The sequence below is a fragment of the Lonchura striata genome, chromosome 2 (genome assembly GCF_050655825.1).
Source record: "Lonchura striata isolate lonStrDom1 chromosome 2, ASM5065582v1, whole genome shotgun sequence".
Taxonomy (NCBI): Eukaryota; Metazoa; Chordata; class Aves; order Passeriformes; family Estrildidae; genus Lonchura; species Lonchura striata.
Window position 1 is genome coordinate 147,179,336 of NC_140704.1, and position 9,418 is coordinate 147,188,753.

General features: G+C 37.6%; 1 long non-coding RNA gene across 9 annotated transcripts in view; it reads left to right on the top strand.

Annotated features, from left to right (window-relative positions):
* Window positions 1–9,418, top strand: part of LOC146768469 (uncharacterized) — a 138,730-nt gene that overhangs the window by 90,116 nt on the left and 39,196 nt on the right. The gene's annotated exons all lie outside the window — the stretch shown is intronic.

A 9,418-nucleotide genomic window follows, 5' to 3' on the forward strand; every position in this document is an offset into this window, starting at 1 on the left:
AAAATACATGAATATATATATTTATGTAATATTTATGTAGCCATGCATATATATATATTTATGGAACTGTATATATATATATATATATATATATATATATATATATATATATATATAAATATGTAAGTTATATACATATTATAGATGTATAATATACATATTTGTGGAACTCTATATATAGTACATACCATTTATATTTCAAAAATTCATAATTTATTACATTAAATTCTAGCAAGTGGCTAAGTTTTGACTGACAAGAAAGCATTAGAGATTCAGACCCATGAATCAGGACATAAAACTACTGCATTTTTTTATGCTGAAGAATAATTTTTGTGATCTTGGACAAGACAGTGATGGGCACTAAGAGTCAGGTGATCCTGCAAAATTGTGTAATCTCTGTATTTCTTGACCAAGGACCCTAGTCATCTATGCTCACTAGGGTTTTACAAATATAAAGGAAAAAGAAGTTCAGAAAAGGATCAAAAAAACATAAAACAATGGTTTCCACTACCAAGAGGACTTTCATTACTAGGGGTTCAGAAGTTTATGCTGAGATGTCAGTCTAAGTGTAACAAGTACTGGATGAGCTTGGAAGAAACAAACCATAATTGCTTGTGAATGTGAACTTTTCCCAGCTGGATCTCAGCTCTAGCCAATCTGGCAATTATTTCTAGATGAACATACATGCCTTTATATTACACAATTATATATATAAAAAAAATCTGCTTATTGATCTCAACCTCACAGTGTTTGGCACAGGAATCAAAAGAATTAATCAAATGTCAAAGGGGTGGTAGCTGAAAATATGAGAAATTCACGTTTAAAACCAAATCTGTGTAAACTCCCTCAAATCTCATGCAAAATTATTACTGTAAAACTATTTATTCTGTAATGCTTTCCATCACTATACAACTGAAGTCCATATTGTGCTTCTGAAGTAAAAAACTTCTTACAAGTGTAATTAAAATTAGTTAAATTGGAATATAATATCATTGGGTTTGATCACTTTGACTTTCTTGTGGAAATTCTATAATCCTGGATGCTAACTGAAAAAGTAGGGGAGGGATGAGTGGAGAAAACCCCCAACAATGGAGGTGAGGATCCCTCACCTTTCTCTGAGACCCAAGGAATGAGAAAGACCTGAAAGGATGTCTGTTTTCTACTGCCTCATATTTTAGAAATAAATATGAAAGCCATGCTGTTTCCTGTACAGAGTGATCCAACTCACAGCAGTGTGAAAAGAAAATAGTAGGGAGAGAAAACTGAGGCAGATATTTCTGTGGTCAAGCTCTTCTGGAGTTCTCACATGATGAGACAGAGGAGAACACTGTCAGTGCTGGTAAGCATTTAACTTTGAAGAGTGGAACATCAGAAGTGCTTTCTTCACACAGTAACCCAGCCAAGACATTTGTGAAACAAGATGGGACTTAGAAAAGTATATTCTGGGGTATATTTTGTGGTAAAAAATCCCCATTCAGATACACCCCAGTGTCCAGTCTATTCTTCAATTCTTATTTGAGTACTTTTTAAATTTTAAGCTGATATAATTCAATTGTATTTTGGTTAAGAAAACAGCAATGTTCACTTTTATTTGTACAAAATAAGGATTAAAATCCCACCCATTACATGAGAAATGTCAGCTTATTGCAGGTAATAGTTACTGGATTAATGAGTTATGTAATATCATCAACCATTTTGGAATAAAGGTGCTGAATGGAATATACCAGTAGGGCTGATGTTGCCTGTGCTTAACAGAGGTTGCTGTGCAGCTCTTGAATGTTCCCCCTTCTCTGAAGGCTTGTTTCACGTCCTTGCATCAAACAAATCCTGGACTAACTTCACAGAAGCTGGCCTTAAGGTTTCTAGTCTTCACTGAGAGCACACTAAGCCTCCCCTGGGAACAGGCAGAAATTTCCAATAGCAGCACAACTCACGTATTCTCAAACACTGAGTAGGACTTTGATGTTCAGCTTTTTAAAAGCTCTCAGAAGTATTTTTTCTCATTATCACCCTAGTTGAGTGAGCTTTATACTCCCCTTTCAGAGAAATGTTTAAGCACATGAGCCATCTATCTTCCCAGTGCTATTAATTAAAAGATGACAGATTATTTTCTGTGACTATTTTTTATTTACAGTAATTCATTGATTAGGATTCTTGACAAACAAGATTCAAGAGAGAGTAAAAAAAAACAAGGTAATTTTGGAAGTTTTGCCACACACTTTTGATATTTTTGGATACCTGCACATCTATGTTTCAGCACAGTAGCAGGAAATATTGTGCTTCTTGCAAGTGTCTGTTTTTATTAGTTTTTATTTCCCTGTCAGTGCAGGAAGCCTCCTCTGGGAAAAGCTAGAAATTTCAAACAGCAGTGAGGACCCACATACTCTTAACAACAGTCTGATCAGCTGAAGATGAGAACAGCCAGTTTCTCACTGAGAAAGAACATTTTTCAGATTAACTCATACATGATTTCATTTGGGGAAAGGGAGAGTTGAGATGATACAACAGTTTCTTTGTTTCACAACTTTTATGAAACTTTATCTTAAATGCCTGCCATCAGTCTTGGACCAGAAACAGTTTCTAAAGAAGCAGCAAGAATCCTGTATGAAGGACAAACTGATCTCAGGCTATACTAGAACAATGTGTCTCAAACAGCAAATAAGTTTTCATGAGTCAAGAAAAAAATGGAACTGTGCACTTTGTGAGATGTGATAGTTTAGGGCCTGAAATTGTTCACAGGCTAAAATTTTTGAGAACTAAATGAAAGAAGAAATTCTACTTTTCTTTTTTACTGTAATGACTTCTGTCTCTAGACTCCACATATTCAATCACACTTGACTCACCATTTGCATGTTGTCTTCATGGACAGAGCCTATTAACATGTTGCATATGCAGGAAAGTGTGGTATGGAAAGAACTGCCACAATGGTGGGCTCCAGGTCTGTGTAGGGAAGTGTCTAAAGGCATCATCAACTTATGATGGGTAACCAGCTATGAAAAAAGATGGGTCTAACACTCAAGTGTTCTTGAACAAAGCCTTCTCATATACCTCAGTGGATCATGACAAGACCTTAATCTAAAATGTCTTGACATAATGTATCAGGACCCATTTGCAGAAAGCAGCTGGTGACTCAGTGATGGAGTCCAGGCCCAGAGCTTAGAGGAACAGGGCTTGCCACTGGTGAAGCACCTGCTGACTTCCATACTCAGCACAGTCTGTGGTGCCTAAGGAAGTTAGGATTACAGAGGAATGGCACTAAGTGCAAGCTGTACTGTAGATACACTCTAACACTAGCAAACTACCCTCCCTTCTTGTGCCTCATCTGCAGACCAAGATAAGGATATTTTAATTTTTTCTCAAATGTTGGGAAAACTAATGAGTTGCACACACACACACAAAAAAACCAAAAACCAAAAAACAAAACAAAACAAAAAAAAACACCCTGTAAAGGATAAGTAGCTTTACTAATTGTTTGTGTTTGTGTTTACTTATTTATTTTTTGAAATCTCTCAGGACAGGAGGAAGGGAAATACTGTAGAAAGCACAATAAGCCATTTAGAATTGACTGTGTTAAAAGACATTATCTTGAATAATTTTGTATCCCTGTAGTGAGGATATACTCTGTTTTGGAGTGTAATGTTTCCAAAAGGTAGTTAGGCAGTGTTTATCTTTCACCTGTTCATCTAGTCAAATCTCTATTAGATGTCCAGTTAAAAGGCTCCTCTCACTTCCTTTTCTAGAGGAGTTTTGTTGCTCTCCCAAGGATGAAGCTTAATAATATTTTCCCCCAGTCCAAAAGCTCTGAACAGGAAAACATCTTTTTGGCCTCAGGAATTGACCTCTGTGTCTTGCTTCAGTACTGGGAACAGAATATTTGTGCAGCATTCAAAATAGAACCTATCTCTTGTTATACCAGTTGCAAGTCCCTACTAAGAAACATCTTTGTGTTAGACAGAGAGGGGTACCTGATGTTGTGATCTGCATTGAGAAAGCAGGGGAAGGTTTTTCCCTAAGCAGGTTCTTCCACTAAGATGCACTAAGATGCTCACTAAGGTCAGATGTTGTTTTCCTCAGAACTCATAAGTGATCTTTTCTGGAAATATCAAAGCAAGCTCTTCTGTGAGTTCACACAGATGATGAAGAATTTGTCCCTAGTTAATTTAACAATCTCTTCCCAGATGACAGAGCATTGTTCTGTAATTGTGACTTTCACACTTCTTGGTGTGCTTTGTAACCCAGCATCTATAATCCCAAAGGGTCTCAAAGTGCTCTGCAGTCATGGGCAGAGGAGTTTAGTTGCCTTTGAAAAACTACATTGATGCAGTCTGTAGACTAAAGGCCCATTATTCTTTGATCTCCAGCTGCTAGAAAACTTTGCTTACTTTGATAAGTGATCATAGACTTGTCTGATGGGCTTCACAGAGACATGGTTTAAAATGGCAACAAAGTGCATTGGCAATTAAAGTACATTGATCTCTTCTGGACTCAGGTGCTGTTTCCTTAATTGAATACTTCTGCTTCGTTTTTAATGGACACATTTGGTATATTTAAAATTATGAAGTCCCAGGTCTATCCTAACAGTCAAGTGGTGCTTCAAGACAAAATGGAAATCAAGAAAGAGCAGATGTGTTTACACGGAAAAATTTTGTTTGTGGTTGAGTCTTTTTTCAGGCAATTTGGAAACAAAATTTCAAATTTTCATGTGGATCATGACTTTTATTTTGTCTTTACCATTTTAGATTGTTTTGTTAAGTTTTATACTATTGCCTTTCTGATTATTCATTTTTACTTTCAGAATGGCTCAAGTATGAAAAAAAAGTTTTGAAAAGCAAAAAAAAAAGCCCTCCAAAAAACCCCTTGGGTGAAATAAAAACAAAACAAAACAACAACAAAAAACCCCACGAAAAACAATAAAAAGGGAAACAAACATTTCCCCCTCCCATTCCCAACTGTTGCTATTTAAAATTAACATGGCTTGGCTACTGCCATACAATGACCAGCATTTTGAATTTGCTGTCTTCTTTTGAAATATTGCTTTTTGATGCTTTATTGTGAAAGAGCCACCATAGATATTTCACAGATTCATAGAGTCATAGAATGGTTTGGGTCAGAAGATACCTTTAAAAACACTTTAAATGTCCAGTTCCACTGCCCTGGATAGGTACGTCTTAATTAGATTAGATTGCTTAAAGCCACATCCAGCCTAACTTTGAATGCTGCCAGGCATCCACAACTTCTCTGGGCAATATGTGCCAGTGTTTTACCACTGTCACTGAAAAAATTTCTTCTTTATGTACAATGTAAATATACCCTCTTAGATTTAAACCATTGCCCCCTTGTCCTGTCACTACAGGTCCTATTAAGAAAACCTCTCTCCATCTTTCTCATAAGTACTGAAAGACTGCAATGATGTCCCCCTGGAGCCTTCTCCTCTCCAGGCTGAAAATCCCCAACTGTGTCAGCCTTTCCTCATAGGTGAGATGTTCCAACTTTCTGATGATTTCCATGACCCTCTTCTGGGCCTGCCCTAGTATGTTCACGTCTTTCTTGTACTGAGGACCCCAGCATTACTCCTGATGGGGACAAAATCCACATTACTCCTGTTGGGGCCTCACCAGAGCAGAGTAAAAGGGGAGAATCACCTCTCAACCTGCTGGCAACACTTATTTAGATACAGACCTGGATACAGTCGGCTTTCTAGAAGACAAGCACACACACTGCTGATCTACATCACATTTTTCATCCACCAGTACTCCCAAATCTTTCTCCTCAGGGTTGTTCTCACTCATTCCACAGTCTGTACTGATATTGAAGATTGTTCTGATCAAGGTGCAGCACCTTGCATTTTGGCTTGGAGAACTTCTTTGCGACTCACATGGTCCCATTCCTCCAGCCCCCTAAAGTGCCTCTGGAAAGCATTCCTTCTCTCAAGCAAATCCACCACTTATCTTCATGTTATCCACAAACTTGCTAAGGGTTCACCTGATCTCATGGTCTATATAGTTAATGAAGATACTAAATTCTATTTCTTCCAGTACAGACCCCTGGGGGACATTACTTGTTACTGGTCTCCACTTGGACATCAAGCTTTTAACTCCAGCTATTTAGATACAACCACCCAACCATCTCCTTATCCCTCAAATTGTTCATCCATCAGATCTTTAGCTTTCTGACTGAGAGGCAAGACTGTAGTAGAGGACTGTATCAAAGGCCTAAATGAAGTCCAGGTAGATGATAGTAGGGGCTTTTCCCTTGTCTGCTGATGCAGTCATTCCACCATAGAAAGCCTCTAACTCATGGTTTCAATATGGCTTATATTTTTACCATGCTATTCATTATCAATGTCTTTTATAACCAGCATCTAGTGAGTCATTACAACAAGCCTGTTTTTTTGAGAAAGTATTATTTTACATGCTTCGCAGAAAGCAAACAGGCCAAAAGACCTGACCAAGGCCTTTTATTGTCAGAATTTGGTCATCTGCAAAATGAATTGTCTCCTTCCCTGTATTTCTTATTCATCTCCCATTCTGACAGACTTGTACATGGTCTGCAGTATGAACCTGTGAATTTTTCATTAATTCCTAAACTGATCTTTTTTCATTATCATCTTAGTGCAATTGCTGGAGCCAGACCGCTGTCTTATTCATTTCCCATGTGTTCACACTCTCTTATTCATTTCATACATCCAATGAGACATGAGTTTAGTTTATCAGGTTTAGTGCCTTTGCCCTTGCTTTCACAACATTGAAAGCCAAAAGCCTCACCCTGGTCTCAGGACCATCCCCCTTTTGCTTTCTTGGTTATAAATCTGTACACTCTGCAGTGACTCTCCTGGATAGAGGATGAATAACATGGCAAGACTCCAGTGTACAGAAGTGCAGCAAACTGTACTGATCTGCTGTTTGATAATGAGCTGTGTGATCATTTTGCAGTAGTACAGATTGATGTAAATACTTCTAGAAGGAGCTATATCTTATTTGGTAAGAGAATTATAGGAGATAGCTGTGTTTGGGCTCAATGCCCAGCACTGCTGTTCTCAGAGTAAACATTTTACTATTCTCTGCTTCCAGTCCACAACCAAAATAGGACAGCCTTGTCTAAAATTAACTAGAGAGGCTCTTTCATCTTAAGAACTTTCAAGTAAATGTTTTTTAAAAAGTAATTCTGTTTTACTGCAGCAGTTTCTTGGAATCTGGGCTGGATGCCCTTGGCCAGATCCACATGAGATCTTCATAAGTGGGAAATGAACTTTATCTCCATTTATCCTTCTTTTCTTTTTCCTCTTTAATTTTAAAATACGTTGACTCAAGAATTGCATTTCAAGCTATGTCACATGTCTTCTTGAGGGTTTGTGTGTCTATTAATAGGTAGGGTCAAACATCTTCCCACATCAAGCCTTCTTGTGGGGACAGAATTTGATGGATGTAAAGCAGAAAACCAAAAATTTCAGCATCAGTTCATTTCAGGTTCTAATGTCTGTTTTCCAAAACCTCTTTCCAAATGAGAAGAAGTTCACTTTCCTTAGAAAATCAGTTTCTTGCCATAAGAAAGACAGTCTCTGTAAACTCATCTATACTTGCTTTTCAAAATTCTTTTACTTGAGAAAGATAAAAACTGCAATGCTTATTTAAAATACTTCATGACCTCACTCTTGTACCAGTGAAAGCAGTAGTAAGTACTGTCTCAATTCCTATGGAAGAAGGATCAGGTTCCTAGATAGCTATATAAATATTTACCAGGCTGGGAGGAGCCTGGTAACACCCTCCAAAATAAAGGTTTCAATATAGCCTTCATTTATAACTTCCTGTTCTCACATGTTAATAACTTCCTCATGCTTTAGTCTTTCTGGCAATTCTCCATGTTTGGTTTCTGCCTGGAGGTGATGTGTATTTGGAACAAACTTATACCACACTTTTGACTAGGCAAGCAGCCAAAATGGCTGAGATTTGTTGCCTGGTCTAGAAGTAACTGTCTTTGAGGACTAGCACCTTCTCCTGAATGGGAAAAAGAAATAACTAGAATTGCCAAAGCTATTAAGTGATTCCAAGATTACTTATGAGCCAGTGTTTGACTTCTTGGAAGTGATTTACTGTAATCACATCACACTATTGTTGCTAGTTTATGTCTGAAGAAAGCTGCCCATTTAGTAGACAGCTAGTCTCAGTTAAGTCTCAGTCTCAGTCTCTCAGTTAAGTCTCCTTAGGGGCCAAGAATTGAATGGGTAATTCATTCTTATTTTCCTCATTCTTTCATGTGAGTGGAGCAAGAAAAAGGGAAGAAGGTACAGATAGTTTCTACTATACATTCTCTCTTTTATTTAAATAAAATATGCATTTAGGGGAGTTAGCCAAAGATAAACTCTTCCTTCAGATATTGAAGAGCGAACATTAAAACAACATAGATTAACCAACTAAAATCTTTTGAGTACTTTGAAAAGCTAAAAGGGTTCTGTCCAATGCTAAAAGATTTTGAGCTTCTTCAACAGAAATACATTAAGCCAATGGTGTTTGTCTTCTCTTGTTCATTACCCATCTGGTATAAAACTCTGAGTACACAGCTTTAAAGGTGGAGATAGAATGTGTTAATTCTCCATTCCCTATTTCTATTTTTCACACAGTAGGTAGGAATTCTGTCTCCAAAAACCTTCTGCCCTGTGGGTATTTTTGACATTTCAGAAGCACACTATCACATCTCTGTATACAATAACAATGATGAACTGGAATGAATGGTATTTCCTTGCTTCTGTAGAAGAACCAAGGCAGGATATTGAATCAGACAACTTGAATCTGAAAATCCTTTACCTCCTCCACATGGTCTGATGTCTCTTATATGTGCAGTGTCCACAAAAGTGCTTGGCATAGAGACTGTGGTAGGAGAGTTTGGAAAGATTTTTGTTATTTTGCTGTATCATCCCAATTTCTAACCCATCAAATTGATAAGAGGAAAACAGAACAACCTTTTTCAGGAAAAATAATGTTTGCAGTTTATAGCTATGCCAGATAACCCTGGGTGACAAGAGAGCCTTGTGCCTACTGGGAAGTGGACAGGTCTGCACATATGTGAGTTCTTTCCAAAATGGCAGGATATCAGTCAGCTCTAATCCAAAAAAAATGTGATCCTGATATCTGAATACCATGTTGGAGCAAACATAGCCTGCCACTGAGCATGGCTTACTACCATGGAATTATTACTGTGCCAACAGAATGATACAACTTCTGGTTGCTTTAGAGAGTAGGCAGACATCAGCATGTATGAAGCTTCTTTGGTATATCCTGAACTTAATTTCTCAGCTCAGCACCAGAAAGGATTTGAACCTATAATAGAAGGCCTCCATTATGATGTTTTACCCAGCAAAATAATACTGGTGAGGTTGTGTGAGAAAGAGAATTATATATAATTAACCCAGTCTCTCTTCCAG